The following is a 17293-nucleotide window of genomic DNA, read 5'->3' as shown; positions in this document are numbered from 1 at the left end:
AGCGCGAACATACAAATAGGAAAAGTTATTGGTTTAAATTAATATACATAGTGTTGTTACAAGAAGAAGCAAAGCTTTTACATATAATATTGATCTCGAAGATTTGTGGGGATGTAGAACCACTGGCTCACCCCGCAATAATATCACTACCCTACCGCAGCGAGAACTGTACCTTTGCCAGATAAGTTCTCTGTAGTACACACCCTACGCTACACGTATTGTGTATACACTGCAAGAATAATAGTATTCATAGTAAGTGATGGGAGTGCGAGCTATTATTTATTGTCTGAATTACCACGACCGCTCTCCACTACCTATAGATTAATAAGCTGCAAGAGAAGCTACACTTTCACATATATTGTTGATCTTTTTTGCGTGCATTACACTGTAAAATGCTTAATAATGACATTAATGTCTGATCTGGGCTTGAAATTCTTCTAAATAGCTCGTCTTCAAAGGGTTTATTTTTAAATGAGAGTCAACACTCTGTGATTTACGAAAATCATCGTACATACTCACACACAGTTCATCTTGCATAAAAGGAAATTTGCTTGGAAAGTAAAGCCTAGTTTACATGACGACATGAGGTCGCAGGCAACTGCGCTACCGGTGACTGTAAATGCATGTCGCATCTTTGCCCAACTCGTTGGTGAAACTAAAAGCTTTCAGTGTGTTCCAACTTTGGCAACACTAGTTGTATGAGTTTTGAGGTTATGTGTGTTCATAGTGTGTGGACAAACTGAAATATGAAGTGGGGAACAGAGAATACTGTTCGCTTTTTGGATATCCATGCTTTGCTTAGGTGTTTGTGGAAATTGGAAATTTGTAGGAAGGTTCTATGGGACCAAACTGCCGAGGTCATCGGTCCCTAGGCCTACACACTAATTTAATCTAACTTAAACTAACTTGCACTAAGGACAATACCCACACTCCCATGTCTGAGGGAGGACTCGAACCTAGGGTGAGCCGCGCGAACCGTGGCAAGGTGCCCTAGACAGCGCGGCATTGTTTGTGGGATTTCAGTTATATTACAAAAATAAGCAACATATTGCTGCTTCTCAGAGCATCATTGCCAATCAGAAGATAGATGGTTTGACAATATTAGAGCTGCAGGGCAAAATTTATTGTACTAGGAACACATACACAACATAATTACGAAAAATACAAGCAAGTACAATTCTAGCTGTGGAAATACTCTCGTCTATTAGACTAAAATCCCATTTCGAGTTGGTCGACTCTTTTTTAAGGAATATTGTTGACAGGAGGAAAGGGTACACAAATCAAGAAGCGGCATTCTTTATCCAGTATTCATCTATTTTAAACGCCGCAGCAGTGCTCCCCATTCACATATGTTTCAATTTTGAAATATTGCCACTCTACAGATCTGTTTCAAAACAGTTGTTTGCAAACCATTCTCTTCTTAATGTGGCCTGCTTTGAATAATTATTGCTGTTAATATTAATAATTATTACTGTTAATGTTAATAATGATTGATGTTAATGAAAAACCATCATCACCAATTAAAACTACATCTTCTAGCATGCATAGTAAAATGCATAATTCGGCTTACAGTGCACATTCGTATTTTCAGATTCCCAATGAAGTAGGCCTTGACTTGATGTTAAGCTTTTCACTGTGGTTTTCGGGATGTAAATTTTCTTTAAACACCAGTACTGTATTATATCAAATTTAGTTCTTTATTATGGCATACTGCCATACATGCTATAAGATGAAAACATACATTTGAAATGCAACGAGCAGTTGAAACTAGCCAATAGTGTGAATAAAACACTTTATTTCAAATAAATTGACTGCCTCAGCGGAAAAAAAAAAAGCCAAATTTCTTTAGCAAACCGACAAACATAACTTCATTGTCCCACAAGGAGATTAATGCTTGACTGCCAGTAAGGTAGAAATAAAATAAGATCTGAAACTAATAACATTTTAGCCCTCTGTAATTATGTGAATATATTTTAATTCACTTGATAGCTCCTGGCCACAGAAATACATTTTGTTTTTATTTCACGTGAGAGCAGTAAACAAAGAGGAAGCAGCAAAATCACCGAACGTAAACACGGGTCACGTGAACACTACCCACTACAACTCGGACTGCTCTGCACATCTGCCTCGGATCTATGATATTTCCGAACCCCCCCCCCCCCCCCCCCACCCAAGTGTTTGAGATAGGATGCCAAAAATTTTAAAAATTAACTTTACAAAAAAAGTTCATTTTGTAGCGCACATCTTTCTGAACAGTCTGATACATAAAACATATAAATCCGAGGAAATGCAAAGCATGTTATTCACTCTTAAGTGCGCCAAAGTGCAGTGCCACGCCTCACACAACATTTTTGTATCACATGTCACTGTATTTTGCTCTGTGGAGTTCAAACATGTCTATTTTGTAATGGGTGCCATCAAATTACATTCACGAGAGTGGAAATTAAAATGTCCTGTGGTGCCTCTCCTGCTCCCAGTCGGCCGGTTTTACATCGTGCCCCTCTTACAAAACTCACAATTAATACTGGATGGGATTACTTGTAACCGGGAGAACTGGAACTCTTCAGAAAATCTGCACTCTTTATTGCCTATTAGCTAATAACTTGCTGTTTTGTGTGACAAAATTAAGTATAAGAAGCATAAAGACAAGACACAAGCAAGACTGTTCATATTTCTTCAATCCTTAGGTCCTAGCATTTTTTCTCTCTCTAATCTTGCTACAGTTTTACATGGCGTGCTTTCCTTTCTGTGAAATGATCTATTACCTCACCAAAGTTCGTAAGATGTTTTGCTGTATGAAAAATAGAAATGTCATTGTCTAATACTGAGAAAGCTGTTAATACAAATAGTATCCAATGCTGGAGTGATTTCTCGATCTGATTATGTATATTTTGTCACTGTCTGCTAGATGAAACGAAACAGGCCTGTCTAACATTCCAGCGATTGTAACACAAACCAAATAAATGAGACTGTTTTGGCACAAATGGTCATTTTTATAGCACAACAGAATATAATTCACATAATGCCAATATTAAATGCTTATTAGGCCTAATAAAATCAAAAAGCTTTATGTTAGGAAATAGTTTCATATTTCATTCATACGCTCCAGCTTCTCAAGCATGAGAGCAAAAAGTAGTAGTACGACATTTTTGTATAAATTTGGAATAGTCACATTCTTCCATAATTTGTGTGATGTCCCCATTTCTTCTCCTTCCTTGTTCTAACAAACAATCTTGTAATGACTAATTCTGAACCGAGCGAGGTGGTGCAGTGGTTAGCACACTGGACTCGCATGTGGGAGGATGACAGTTCAATCCTGCGTCCGGCCATCCTGACTTAGGTTTTCTGTGATTTCCCTAAATCGTTCCGGGCTAATACTGGGATGGCTCCTTTGAAAGGGCATGGCCAACTTCCTTCCCCATCCTTCCCTAATCCGATAAGACCGATGACCTCACTGTTTGGTCTCCTTCCCCAAAAACAACCCAACACTAATTATGAAAATATTCCTGCCAGTGTCAAGACTCATTCTCTGGTGAACTTCACTAATCCTGCAACAATCACCAGTTTTGTTATCCTGCATTTATTCTCCGGTTAGGCGTTATTACATGTTTATATAACGCATTTTCTGTGCTACTCCCAGTATTGAACTTAAGCAGCAACTAGCTAGGGACTGTGCAACTGGCCCTTACTAGTGGAGCGATCTGGCCAAACCTTTTATGTCAAAATTTCATTTTCTTGGATACACCGAGAAGATAATACATAATCTTTCTTATCAGTTATTCCTGTTTGTCGTTTGTTGCTACTCTGGTAGTCCGAGTCTATGGATTTTACTAGTAATTATAAAAAAGCTGATCATTCGCAAACCCAGACAACCACATAACAAACACTGATTGGTATTCACCCGTTAGGCTTTCTTCCACTCATCTCGTATACCCCATCCCCTTTTGAATGCAGGAAAGTTTATTTGCAGATGCAACCAGGATTCCTCTGAGAGGCATCACATACATTATACAAGCATTCAAAAATCAACTTATGATTCATTTAGAAATCAATCAAAAATAATTAAAAAATCAACAGGGATGCGTTTCAGAATCACACGAATAATCGACAGACCAATGTGCGCTGGATGCTAGGTGCTTTGTGAAACCAGGTTTTTCCCTCAAGAATATGAATTTGCCCCCCCCCCCCCCCCCAAAATTGCCGCCCGAGGCGGACACCCCAGCTTGGACGTCATACTGTCATACAAACAGTGAACAGCACTATATTTCCACCTGTTGGCCACAACTGGAACTAATTTTCTTTTCCAGCTTAAATCGGTACCACATTAACACTCAAGCATATCTACCAAGTTTCACTGCTATACAATCACCACAGCCGACACTGAACTTCTGTGCGTAGCTGCACTTTAATTATAATTGCCCGGTACATTAATCCCGCTGTGAGACAAAACAGTTGATGCTTTCAAGGAAAAATGTTTGTGGTTGCCTGCAGAATCTTGATTGTACTCAGGCATCCACCTCTGTCTGAAGCAAATCAATGGCTACAAATGTCTTCCTTCAGGCCACCAAATACAGGGTGTTTATAAATGATTATCAGGGTTTTAATGCTTTATAATATTTATTATATTAAACTTACAGTTATAAATGATATGTCAAATGAACACTTTTACCAAGAACCTTATAAATGTTCAATGTGAGTACCAATTGTCACACGGCACACATCAAGTCTATAGCTTAGTTCTTCCCAAACGTTGATAAGTGTGTCTTCAGTGATTGTAGCAACAGCTGCTTATCTGGTTTCTTAAGGAGGCCCATACATACAATCCTTGATGAAGCTCCAATGGAAAAAAAATCGCATGGCGTTAGGTCGAGTGAACATGGAGACCATGCAAAGCAAGCTTGCGGCCTATCAAGCGTTTGGGTACAATGAATGTGTGCTGTGTGACAAATGGTGCTCACATTGAACATTTATAAGGTTCTTGGTAAGACTGTTTGAGTTGCTATTTATAAACACCCTGCATTTGGAAATGGCATGGGGAGAAGTTGGGACTATATGGATGACATGTAAGAGCTTCCCAGTGAAACTTCTGCCATGTGGTAGAAACAACTTTAGCAACATTCTGTTGCAGGATAATGCCCACCCACATGTTACGAAGGTTGTTTTGACTACATTGCAGAAGCTTTGCTGCCAGCCCTTATACATCTTCCATACAGTCCTGATCTCTCCCCATGTGAGTTTCATATTTTTGGAGCCTCAGGGAAAGGTATTCATGACTGTCAATTTGCTTTGGACGAAGCAGCACACCCCTGGATACAATCATAGTTTTATAAGGAACCACAAACACTTTTACATGAAGGCACTGCCCATCTTGTCTGCTAGGGGTAAATGAATTAATAATTATGGTGATTACTTTTGAAATAATAAACAGCTTATCTGTTTTCATTTGACTGCCCCTAATATAACAATTGTTGATCCAGGATTTCCTATGGAAGCTGAAGCCATGAACTGTAGCCATTTTAAGGAACCTTCATGGCATTAGCTGGCCACAGACAAGCATATTTTAGTTATTTTAGCTATTAACTCTGACAGGCTCCTTTTGTGCATTTGTGGACACACAACCTTTGCGTTATTAGCTACAGTTCTCAGAACCAATGATCCCACCTCATCTGTTGGGTATACACCAACACATTTCTGATGCAGGTCAGATTCAGAAACTCCATACAATTTTGCTGTGTATTTCATGTGACAGCAAGTTTTAAACCTGTCAGACAGTACCACAACAGAAATATGTCTGTGCTAAATCTTTTTAGTTTTAAATCCTTGTAACTCCAACTGGCAGTTAAATAACTATAATCGTGGTGGCCTCTCTTTGTTCTGGTGAAATGTTTTCATGAATTACTGTCGTTTCTGTGGCATTCCTAAAAATAAAAACACAACAAAGTAAAATTTCCACGGCCAGTTTCTCTACATAAACTATCAAGTGCTAACAAAAATGAAATGCACACACTTCAAAGTGCTCCAAATAAAACTGACTCATTCTTAAGTAGTTACGCAGTTGTCATGTTCAGTAGTTCTGACAAGGGAATAGTCCACTCTGACATGTCTAAACTTGCCCTGAATTTTTTTTATACAGGAAGAATACACTGGAAGAAACACAATGTCAAAATTGTAGCTGCTAAAACACACTGGAAGTATTTTTTTAAAACATGTGGAACTTTGCGAAATTCCTAGCTCACCAGGTGGCTGGAGAATGTACTCCCCTGCAATAGCTGTAACAGATGGAGCATGTGTGGCACATGTGTGCTCCCTGCCGCCGTTGGATAAGCAGCTGCAGCAGCAAGTCGTATACTCCTAGCTCACTCATTTGTTACATAGTTTAATTCTTAATTTATTTGCGTGTTTTTGGTACTTGCATTGTTAAATTCATAAATTTCGTGCGTATTATAGTATTTGAGAGTTGTAGCATCGCGTTTTAGTACCTGAATAGTGTAAATTCGCGTAGTCGTCTGTCTTATGTTTTTGTTTTGAACGGCCAGTGTCGGTTGGTCACAGTCAGTGTGCTCCCTGCCGCCGTTGGATAAGCAGCTGCAGCAGCAACTCGTATACTCCTAGCTCACTCATTTGTTACATAGTTTAATTCTTAATTTATTTGCGTGTTTTTGGTACTTGCATTGTTAAATTCATAAATTTCGTGCGTATTATAGTATTTGAGAGTTGTAGCATCGCGTTTTAGTACCTGAATAGTGTAAATTCGCGTAGTCTCCTTCCGCCGCCGAGCAGTGTGTCAGCAGTGCACAAGTTACTGCATTTACTAGACAATCTCGTATTTTAATAACCGTTTAAATTTTGTGTCGATTTGTTTGCGCTCTGTGTAGATTAGTTCAGACGTTCTTTGCACAAGTTTTTAGCATGGATAGGGACTGCAACTGCTGTGTTCGGATGCAGGCTGAGTTGGCATCCCTTCGCTCCCAGCTTCAGGCAGTGTTGGCTTCGGTCACACAGCTTGAGGCTGTTGCCAATGGGCATCACTGTGGGGGTCCGGATGGGAGTTTGTCGGGGACGGCCAGCTCGTCCCACGCATCCCCCGATCGGGCTACGACTGTGGTTGCCCGGGATACTGCCCGCATTGAGGCTGATCCCTCACCTGTGGTAGAGTGGGAGGTCGTCTCAAGGTGTGGCAGGGGGCGAAAGACATTCCGGAGGGCTGAACGGAAGGCCTCTCCAGTTTGTCTGACGAACCGGTTTCAGGCTCTGTCTCTGGCTGATACTCAGGCTGATAATGATCTTCGGCCTGACATGGCTGCCTGTCCTGTTCCAGAGGTTGCCCCTCAGTCTGCAAGATCCGGGCGGTCGCAGAGGGTGGGCTTACTGGTAGTTGGGAGCTCCAACGTCAGGTGCGTAATGGGGCCCCTTAGGGATATGGCAGCAAGGGAGGGGAAGAAGACCAAAGTGCACTCCGTGTGCATACCGGGGGGAGTCATTCCAGATGTGGAAAGGGTCCTTCCGGATGCCATGAAGGGTACAGGGTGCACCCATCTGCAGGTGGTCGCTCATGTCGGCACCAATGATGTGTGTCGCTATGGATCGGAGGAAATCCTCTCTGGCTTCCGGCGGCTATCTGATTTGGTGAAGACTGCCAGTCTCGCTAACGGGATGAAAGCAGAGCTCACCATCTGCAGCATCGTCGACAGGACTGACTGCGGACCTTTGGTACAGAGCCGAGTGGAGGGTCTGAATCAGAGGCTGAGACGGTTCTGCGACCTTGTGGGCTGCAGATTCCTCGACTTGCGCCATAGGGTGGTGGGGTTTCGGGTTCCGCTGGATAGGTCAGGAGTCCACTACACGCAACAAGCGGCTACATGGGTAGCAGGGGTTGTGTGGCGTGGGCTGGGCGGTTTTTTAGGTTAGATGGCCTCGGGCAAGTACAGAAAGGGCAACAGCCTCAACGGGTGCGGGGCAAAGTCAGAACATGCGGGGACCAAGCAGCAATCGGTATTGTAGTTGTAAACTGTCGAAGCTGCGTTGGTAAAGTACCGGAACTTCAAGCGCTGATAGAAAGCACTGAAGCTGAAATCGTTATAGGTACAGAAAGCTGGCTGAAGCCAGAGATAAATTCTGCCGAAATTTTTACAAAGGTACAGACGGTGTTTAGAAAGGATAGATTGCATGCAACCGGTGGTGGAGTGTTCGTCGCTGTTAGTAGTAGTTTATCCTGTAGTGAAGTAGAAGTGGATAGTTCCTGTGAATTATTATGGGTGGAGGTTACACTCAACAACCGAGCTAGGTTAATAATTGGCTCCTTTTACCGACCCCCCGACTCAGCAGCATTAGTGGCAGAACAACTGAGAGAAAATTTGGAATACATTTCACATAAATTTTCTCAGCATGTTATAGTCTTAGGTGGAGATTTCAATTTACCAGATATAGACTGGGACACTCAGATGTTTAGGACGGGTGGTAGGGACAGAGCATCGAGTGACATTATACTGAGTGCACTATCCGAAAATTACCTCGAGCAATTAAACAGAGAACCGACTCGTGGAGATAACATCTTGGACCTACTGGTAACAAACAGACCCGAACTTTTCGACTCTGTAAGTGCAGAACAGGGAATCAGTGATCATAAGGCCGTTGCAGCATCCCTGAATTTGGAAGTTAATAGGAATATAAAAAAAGGGCGGAAGGTTTATCTGTTTAGCAAGAGTAATAGAAGGCAGATTTCAGACTACCTAACAGATCAAAACGAAAATTTCTGTTCCGACACTGACAATGTTGAGTGTTTATGGAAAAAGTTCAAGGCAATCGTAAAATGCGTTTTAGACAGGTACGTGCCGAGTAAAACTGTGAGGGACGGGAAAAACCCACCGTGGTACAACAACAAAGTTAGGAAACTACTGCGAAAGCAAAGAGAGCTTCACTGCAAGTTTAAACGCAGCCAAAACCTCTCAGACAAACAGAAGCTAAACGATGTCAAAGTTAGCGTAAGGAGGGCTATGCGTGAAGCGTTCGGTGAATTCGAAAGTAAAATTCTATGTACCGACTTGACAGAAAATCCTAGGAAGTTCTGGTCTTACGTTAAATCAGTAAGTGGCTCGAAACAGCATATCCAGACACTCCGGGATGATGATGGCATTGAAACAGAGGATGACAAGCGTAAAGCTGAAATACTAAACACCTTTTTCCAAAGCTGTTTCACAGAGGAAGACCGCACTGCAGTTCCTTCTCTAAATCCTCGCACAAACGAAAAAATGGCTGACATCGAAATAAATGTCCAAGGAATAGAAAAGCAACTGGAATCACTCAACAGAGGAAAGTCCACTGGACCTGACGGGATACCAATTCGATTCTACACAGAGTACGCGAAAGAACTTGCCCCCCTTCTAACAGCTGTGTACCGCAAGTCTCTAGAGGAACGGAAGGTTCCAAATGATTGGAAAAGAGCACAGGTAGTCCCAGTCTTCAAGAAGGGTCGTCGAGCAGATGCGCAAAACTATAGACCTATATCTCTGACGTCGATCTGTTGTAGAATTTTAGAACATGTTTTTTGCTCGAATATCATGTCGTTTTTGGAAACTCAGAATCTACTATGTAGGAATCAACATGGATTCCGGAAACAGCGATCGTGTGAGACCCAACTCGCTTTATTTGTTCATGAGACCCAGAAAATATTAGATACAGGCTCCCAGGTAGATGCTATTTTTCTTGACTTCCGGAAGGCGTTCGATACAGTTCCGCACTGTCGCCTGATAAACAAAGTAAGAGCCTACGGAATATCAGACCAGCTGTGTGGCTGGATTGAAGAGTTTTTAGCATACAGAACGCAGCATGTTGTTATCAACGGAGAGACGTCTACAGACGTTAAAGTAACCTCTGGTGTGCCACAGGGGAGTGTTATGGGACCATTGCTTTTCACAATATATATAAATGACCTAGTAGATAGTGTCGGAAGTTCCATGCGGCTTTTCGCGGATGATGCTGTAGTATACAGAGAAGTTGCAGCGTTAGAAAATTGTAGCGAAATGCAGGAAGATCTGCAGCGGATAGGCACTTGGTGCAGGGAGTGGCAACTGACCCTTAACATTGACAAATGTAATGTATTGCGAATACATAGAAAGAAGGATCCTTTATTGTATGATTATATGATAGCGGAACAAACACTGGTAGCAGTTACTTCTGTAAAATATCTGGGAGTATGCGTGAGGAACGATTTGAAGTGGAATGATCATATAAAATTAATTGTTGGTAAGGCGGGTACCAGGTTGAGATTCATTGGGAGAGTCCTTAGAAAATGTAGTCCATCAACAAAGGAGGTGGCTTACAAAACACTCGTTCGACCTATACTTGAGTATTGCTCATCAGTGTGGGATCCGTACCAGATCGGGTTGACGGAGGAGATAGAGAAGATTCAAAGAAGAGCGGCGCGTTTCGTCACAGGGTTATTTGGTAACCGTGATAGCGTTACGCAGATGTTTAACAAACTCAAGTGGCGGACTCTGCAAGAGAGGCGCTCTGCTTCGCGGTGTAGCTTGCTCGCCAGGTTTCGAGAGGGTGCGTTTCTGGATGAGGTATCGAATATATTGCTTCCCCCTACTTATACCTCCCGAGGAGATCACGAATGTAAAATTAGAGAGATTAGAGCGCGCACAGAGGCTTTCAGACAGTCGTTCTTCCCGCGAACCATACGCGACTGGAACAGGAAAGGGAGGTAATGACAGTGGCACGTAAAGTGCCCTCCGCCACACACCGTTGGGTGGCTTGCGGAGTATAAATGTAGATGTAGATGTAGATGTAGATGGGCACCATATCCTTGATTGATGACACATCACTAAACAGATAACACAGCACAACGCAATCGTAATTTGTACATCAAATTTCAGTTTCCACTCATAGGTTTTCCAACACAACTGTTCACAATCACCATTCACTCAAATTTGTAGCTCATTTAATATTCATAATAATTAGCAGTTGCCTTTGCAGTATCTCCAAGTGTTAACAGTGGAGATAAAACTGAATCAACTTCCTTTGTGATTTCTTGGCATATGCCTGCTAATAGCATCTGTCATTGTGCAGGTCCCAGAGTATCACAGTAATGTGGAATCCAAGTTTTCAACTTTCCAAAAATAAAATACAGAAAACAAGGTATGCAATAAAAATCACCTATTTCTCCCGAAGACCTACATATATGTTATTTATTTGTTAAATTCTTGGACGTTCATGTGAATGGCATCAACATTTTGTTAGAAATTGTGGTAAAATTAAAAGAAAAAGAGATAACCGTGACAATTTGATGAACTGTGGTTCAAACGATGACTGTTGTGGTAACTAAAGTCCAGAACAAAAATAAGAGCACCTCCTAAGCTGAAAGAAAATATGTGCAGTAATATCTTTCAGTGACAAAGAAAAGGTATACTTTTTTTCCTGGAAGGAGAAAACACTCAAACTTAGACAGCGAGCAAAACCAGTTTCATTTAGAAAAATTGGGGCACGAATTGAATAAATGGAAGAAAGATTTACATGAAGTACGAAATATGCACTAAAATGAAACCCGCAAAAATCTAAATCAAGGTTTCTTCGACCTGGTTAAATGGATTCAGGAAATTATACGGAGGAGGAGGTCACAACACACTGTTGCTACTCATCAAAACCAAACTGTGATTAACATCTTACGCACCTCTGGTTCGACAGTAATTGTCCCTGTCAAGCAATACAGTGGAGTGTTAAACATAATAATTTCTTCTTTTACTTAAGACTTACACACAGTAATGGACAGTCATGGTGGATTGTAAATAATTTATGGAGTAAAAGTAACAACTTACTGAATAGTAAAAATACTAAATGAAAGGCACATAAACAAGACAGAACTTTGCTAGCTTTTGGATGAATTCGTTTTCAGAAATACAGAGGCCTCCCCCCCCCCCCCCCCCCCCCAACACACACACAGTGTTGAAAGGGTTCCCCTCCCAAAGTGATATTCTGGCACGAACACCATCTACGCAATGCCTCAGTCCAAACTTACGCCACAGCCACTCTGAACCCCCTGCCATGTAGGTCATACACCTGTGGAAGACTCTTCTTTCCCTCTGATCTGTTTTTTCCTCCCAATGTACTGTAGTGTGTCTTCACGCATTGTACACAACTCCCCTTCTTGTGGCCCGAATGAGCTTATGGTGCCACACACTGTTGTCACATACACCTGCTGCTCTCATTCCCACCCATTAGCCACTCTCCCTCCCATTTTCAGGCACCTTTACTTCTAATTTCATTACTTATAATTATTACTGTAAATTCAAAATAAAATAGTACTGTAATTAAATATGCACAGAGACAGCAAAAAAGCAGCTGAATAACCAGGTATAATACAATTATAAATATATACTTAATTTTAACTTTTTGTTAATCTTTAATATTGTCATAAATGTGTTCCTTTGAAATGTCTAGATGAGGAAACTAAGTACACAATTTAAACAAGGAGTTGTCAGCAAGCTAGCAACATTCTCAGCCTTGTTCATGTTTATTTGCTTATAAATGACTGACTGCATCTTCTACTTGATGGGTAATTATGTTTACTCACTACATTATTGATATTCAAATCTAGATTTTCCATTGGCATATGAAACTAAAAATGGAAATACAGAGAGATTGAGAAAGTCCCTATAACTATCTAATTTGTACAATGGGGGAATTAAAAATTTGTTTTTTAAGTACCCCAAATTTGCATTTGAAGACAAGCATAGTTGTCAAAAATGTATTATTCTGTTTCAGTACTGCTTCATTTTAGTTGCGAACCACAGCTGATGTGAGTGGACACAGTTACACTGTTTACAGACAGGACACACAAATGTTCACAAATATGGCAAAAACAAGAGAGATAAGTGTGCATTCAGCAAGCACTTTGACAAGGGCCCCCTTGTGAAGCAACCTTGCTTGATTAAGGACAACATACTTTAGTTTTAGGTGGTCCACTTAGCACACACAAGAAAAAGGGAGAGGAAACCTTTGCCGCCATCACTCATTCAACTGAGCACTCTCCAATGAAATCCATTCACAAAAAGGGCAGCTGAACTTCAAGTACTGTGATCAACAGTGCATGACCTCATTAAAAAAGATTTGAAAATGAAAGGATTTACATTGTCATTTGTGACATGGAGCAGCGAGCTGCAACCTGCTATGCTTTGTTGGCAAAATTTCGAAATGCCAAGTTTGGCTGAAGAGTGTCATTTTTTGATGAATGTGTGATATACTATAGTTCACACATGAGCAATATGCTTTTCTGGCCTTTGCAAAATTTTCATTATATGCAAAAGGTGGATAAGAATCCACCTCATGTTAGCATATGGGGAGAGATGTCATTATGGTACCTGTTCAAACAATATTTTTTTGAATGGATTGTGAATTATGTGGACATGGTGCAGACCAGACTCTCAAGCAGGCATGCCTACGTGTAAAGTGTGCCAGCCACAAATAAAATTGTTTTGCCCTGTTCCATTGTTGTTTCACAGTTAAGACACCATACCTATTCCTTCCTCGTTGCTTCAGTTAACACGGTAATAAATTGTCTTGTCATATGTCCAACTGAGCACCAGTAGTATAAAATAAAAAGAGAGCTAGGTGAGAAAAACATTATGTTGCATTCAAGGAAATGATTCAGATTATGGGCTAGCAGCACACTCCCACTAATTATCTATGAGATAATTAACAGCTAAATAAGTGGATGGCTAGGATCTGATGCAACTGCACTATTTAATGCTTTGTGTAGGTCATTACAGTGGGGTATCAAATGTCCGTGGCAACAGAGTGATGTTATGAAAGTTTATTTCATTATTGTTTAATTAAACAGTGTTTTCCTCGTATTACGTACCAGTAAGTGTATTTTATCACAGTTTAGTTATATAAGATTAAACAGTGATTTTACTCATACATGTTTACCTTGGTAACATAAAGACAGCTATTATTTACATGCATACAAAGTATGTCACATATCCATACATGTTACAGAAAATGGCGTGCTTGCTCAAGGATTAATACCTACACTCGAAGACAAGAAAGTCATGGATGATGTGTTGTTACAGCAGGATGAAGCTTTAGCACACTCTTTTATTCAGCTGCACGAGTTCCTTGATGAAGAATTTCAAAGTCGCTGGGTTGGGTGTGGGTCTGCACATATAGACCCACTGAAATGGCCACCATGTAGCCTGGACCTTACCAAGCCTGCAACTCATTATGGGAAATAACCAAACCTCATGCATTTCAATACTGATGTAAGACTAATGAAAGACGACACAAAAGAGGAAGGCTTTCGAAGCATAACTCCCAAGATGTTCTGTAAGTTTTCTAGGAGGACATAAATAAACAAAGATCTCTTTGTTAATGCACGATGGTACACACAATCCACTAGATACATATTTTTTATATGTGAGTACAGTAATATAAAACATACTGTTTCACCTAGGGTACAAGGACTTCTGCAAAACACTGTAGATGTACAAAAACAGACTTCATAAATAATTAACTTACAGATTTTATTTATTTATTTATTTATTTATTTATTTATTTTTTTGCACACTGCATACATTGATGAGCCGTAGTATTGTGACTACTTGCTTCATGGCAAGTTGTACATCACTGGGATGCAATACAACTGTATGGCATGTATTCGACAATCTTTGACAGGCTTCTGGAAGTACATGGCAGTTTATGTCTATGCACAGGTCATGTAATTCCTGTAAATTAAAGACATGGTGTTGGCACTTGTTAACATATCAGATGAGTTCCATTAAGTTCATATCAGGCAAATTTGGTGGGCAAAACATCAACGTGAGCTCACTATCATGCTCCTCACTGTAACATGATTCTGGCTTGTTACATGGACATGGGAAGATGCCATCACTGTTGGAGAAGACATCAAGCATGAAGGGATGCAGGTGGTCCACAAGAATGTTCACATAGAATACAGCTATCCTTAAACCTTCAATTCCTACCACAGGTCCCTTGAAAACCCAGATGAATGTCTCCTACAGCAAAATACTTCCCCCACCAGTTTGCATCTGTCGTGTAGTGCATGTTTCAATCAGCAGTTCGTCTGGATGACAGCATATCCTGACATCACCACCAAGCTGGTGTAGCAAGAAATGTGATTCATTCTACTAGGTGACTTGTTTCCACTGATGTACAGCCCAATCCCAATGATCCTGTGGTCAATGTAGCCATACTTGACAGTGTCACTCGGCTAAAGTGTGAACACATAGTGGTCTTATTCTGTGGAGTCTAATGATAAACAATAAGCCCTGAATGGTGTGCTCAAAACATGCTTGTGACTGCACCAGTCATGTACTCTATAGATCTGCCACAGATTGCTGCCTACCCTGCTTCACAGATATGGCAAGCCTTCGACCTCCACATCCTGTGATGAGGTGTGGACATCCAGCACCCCATCATCTATCCATGTTTTCACCATCCTTCAAGCACTTTCCAAAGCTGTTCACAACAGCAGCAATGAACAGCTAACCAGCTGCACCTTTTCCGTGATGCTCATTTCTAGGCACCAGGTCATAGCGATTTGCCCCTATTCATCTCTACTCCATTTATGTACACTGGTGTCCAAAATTAAAGCAACAAACTGCTGTTTACCCACCCTGTGTCTAATTCACGATACAATCGTACAAACTGTCATCAGATGTTAGTAACAAACTGTCAACAGATGTTTGTACAATCATGTTCTGCATGAAAGACGGCATTTCGGGCCACAGGCAACCACACCAACAATGATGTCAGGGCACCTATCAAACAGGGTAGCGTTTGCTGGGTAGTCTCACATCCACATTCGCTGTGTCCACAGCCACAGATGGTGCAGTATGGCACAGAGAAGACGTCTACCAGACTCTGCAGTGGAGAGCCATAGGAAGAATGGAAGCAGGACAGTTGCAACTGACAAGACCCAATGGCTTAATGTAATCATGCTGGTGTGCTCAGATGTGGCGACAGTTTATAGAGATCAAAACTGTGTCCTGAAGGGCCGACCACAAGTGACATCAGAAAGAGAGGACAATTATTTGGCTGTAAGGGCACAAAGGTACTGCCTCAGTACTGCATGAAACTGGCCTCTGACCTTGCAGCATCCACTGCACATGTTGTAATGAGGCAAACGTCATACAGAAGGCTTTGGAAGAGTGGCCTTTATTGTCAGAGACCTGCTGTATGTGTATCTCTGACACATCTTCACATAAGGGAATATCTTGAGTGGAGTCATCCACATGCCATTAGGACGGTCTAACAGTGAACCAATGTCCTTTTCACAGCTGAGTCCTGGTTAGTTCTGGGGAGTGATTCACGATGGATTCACATCTGGAGGGAATGTGGAACATGATTCTGGGACTCGAGGAGGATCTCTAATAGTGTGGCCAGGGATTATGTTGATCACTCGAACATATTTTCATGAAACTGTTTACGAGAATTGGCAAGGTTTAACTGCTGTCAGGTATAGCGACGAGATCTTGGTATCTCATGTGCGATTGTTGTGAGGTGCTGTGGACCCAGACTTCTTACTGATGATCGATAATGCTCTATCCAATACAGCTTGATGTTTTCTTGGAAACAGAAGATATTGCACGCATGGAGTGGCCTGCTTGTACTCCCGATTTCAATATCATAGAGCATCTCTGGGATGCGCTAGGGAGACGGGTTGCATTATGTCAGCATACAACAACCATTCTCCAAGACTTGCCAACAGCTCTGCAGGAAGAATAGGTGTTATTGCCTCAACATGAGATTGATGATATCATTCACAGCATGTCCTGTACTGCTGCCAGAGGTGATCACACCTCATACTGAGCAAATTAATCAGCTGTCGGAATGTGTGTGCAAATCCATTAAGTAGGAAAAAGTGAAGAGTATTTTTGTCTACTGTTATGCATGTTGCAGTTTTTTATGTTCTGTACACTCTACATTGTTGCTACTTAACTGCCATCCATTTATGATGTTTTGTGGAAAAATAAACCCAATCTTGCAAAATTTCTGTGTGTTGCTTTAATTTTGGACATTGGTGTACTTTCCTTAGTGTCATATGCCTGCAATGCCATCAAGTGGAATTCAGTCTCTCGATGTACTGTGATGAATTTTTGGCTCATCAGTGTAAAATTCATGGTAAAGTTGGAGAAAGGGAGCGTAAGGATAAATGGGAAGAAAGTAAGAAAACAACATTCAAAGATAGGAAGGAAGGAAGAAAGAAAGACAAGAGATTTAACACCAAATAAGTGACAAGGTCATTACAGATGGAACTCAAGCTCAGATTGGAGGA

At 41.2% G+C, this 17293-nt stretch overlaps 1 protein-coding gene across 1 annotated transcript in view; it reads right to left on the bottom strand.

The window, feature by feature from the left end:
* The window catches only part of LOC126094633 (protein king tubby), a 68119-nt gene that overhangs the window by 8679 nt on the left and 42147 nt on the right, over positions 1 to 17293 (bottom strand). The gene's annotated exons all lie outside the window — the stretch shown is intronic.

Source organism: Schistocerca cancellata, chromosome 8, assembly GCF_023864275.1.
Source record: "Schistocerca cancellata isolate TAMUIC-IGC-003103 chromosome 8, iqSchCanc2.1, whole genome shotgun sequence".
NCBI classification, from domain to species: Eukaryota; Metazoa; Arthropoda; class Insecta; order Orthoptera; family Acrididae; genus Schistocerca; species Schistocerca cancellata.
The sequence above is the reverse complement of the archived record's forward strand: the minus strand, read 5'-3'. Positions and strand labels throughout refer to the sequence as shown.